This window comes from Octopus bimaculoides, chromosome 3, assembly GCF_001194135.2.
Source record: "Octopus bimaculoides isolate UCB-OBI-ISO-001 chromosome 3, ASM119413v2, whole genome shotgun sequence".
NCBI classification, from domain to species: Eukaryota; Metazoa; Mollusca; class Cephalopoda; order Octopoda; family Octopodidae; genus Octopus; species Octopus bimaculoides.
Window position 1 is genome coordinate 107,052,761 of NC_068983.1, and position 2,023 is coordinate 107,054,783.

The following is a 2,023-nucleotide window of genomic DNA, read 5'->3' on the forward strand; positions in this document are numbered from 1 at the left end:
TCTCTCTTTCTCTTTTTCACTCACACTCCTCTCTCTCTCTCTCTCTCTCTCTCTCTTTCTCTACATTTGGCTTCACAAAACTTTCCATGCAGTTGGCTGTTTGGGAGTACTTTTGGGAATATGTTTTAATGCCACACCTCCAAGAAAAAAGGCCATAGTTTCGAAAAGCAGTGAGTGATAGATTTCATGGGTGATTTATTTCCAATTCCACCGAGTATTTTCATAATAAACACATTCTTTTTCAAGTTCTGCTAACCAGAATTGATTTTGCTTCTGCTGCTTCAATAATTTAGTTGCTCTGTTCTTCCAAGAAGGGGTTCATTTCACTTATAAAAGGAATATAACTTTTATTGATATTTACTTTGATTGATATACGAGTGTATAATAACACCAGTAGAGACAATGCTATACATATAAGTATATTCATACTCACACATACTCTCTATCTCTCTTTCTATATATGTGTGTGTGTGTGTGTGTGTGTGTATATATATAATATATATAATACATATGAATGTGTGTCTCATTGTGCTTGTGTGTGTATCTCTGTGTATGTGCATTTATATATGTATATATGTAAGTATATGTAAATATACCTATCTATCTAATTCTCTATCTATCAGTTCTATCTATCTATCTATCTATCTATCTATCTATCTATCTATCTATCTATCTATCTGTAAGTGTGTGTGTGTGTGTGTGTGTTTGCACATATGGAATAGCTTTTCTTTAATCACAGAATTGAGATCACGACTGTGTTTTAGTTTTCACTTTATAATTAGTTTCCTTTTTTCTGTTTTTATCTATTTTAGTATGAATCCCTTGCAGTTCATTTGGAACAACACAGTACCTAATTAAATCCTCAATGAACATGCAAACCGTTTGATGTTTCAACTGATTATTACTTTCTTAACAAGAACACCCACTCATGTTCATCCAACAGAGATATGAAACAGCTTAGAGTGAATCATATAGAGTGTTATGAGTAACACATCATGACTTTACATATTCTCATGTACACACACAGATACACACACGTGTGCACGTGCACACACACGCACACACACACACACATACACACACATTTATCATCAACCAGTATGTATGTTGTGTCCCTGAGCAAAACACTTCACTTCACGTTGATCCAGTCCACTCACCTGACAAAAATGAGTTGTACCTATAATACAAAATGTCAGCCTTGTCACCTTCTGTGTCACACTGAATCTCCCTGAGCACTACATTAAGGGTATGAGTGTCTGTGGAGCACTCAGCCACTTGCATGTTAATTTCACAAGTAGGCTCGTCTGTTGATCAGATCAAATCAACTGGAACTCTAGTTATTGTAACCAATGGAATGCCGGTCAACCAGTATATTACTGGTTATGGCATATAACTAGTCCAAACTTCACCGTTGGTTTCATGCCAACTATTGCATCTTGGCAATACTGATAGCTTTTCAGATATACTCGACAGAAGCACATAACTTCATGTATGTTTGCAGTATATACAAACTCTGGGTGGGTTGGTGACAAGGTTGACCTTTTGTATTACAGGTATTGCTCATTTTTGTCAGGTCATTGGACTGGATCAATGTGAAGTGAAGTGTCTTGTTCAAGGACACGATGCACATACTGGTCAATGTAACAAAACATTAAAAAAAATGGGTTGGAGTTTGCTTTGGATGAAGTGTATAAGCTGTGTGTGTGCGTGTGTATGTGTGTATACATGTCATTCCCAAGTTAAAATTTAACATAACCACCAAAATGAATTTTCACTTGTGAAGGCAGCATCTGAAAATATCACTTTTTGAGTTTACAAAAGTACTCAGATTGTGTGAAATTTTTAGAATGATTCTCCTCTCAGCCAAGCAGATCCAGTATTTTTTACTTCCATTCAGATATGGGTCAGATTGTTCCAGTAACTTTGCTTCCTCTATTAATTGCTATATATACCTGGTTAAAGTCGTAACATTGTGCCTATCTTGGATTCTAAAAGAGGATCTGTGATTATTAAACTTGGCCTT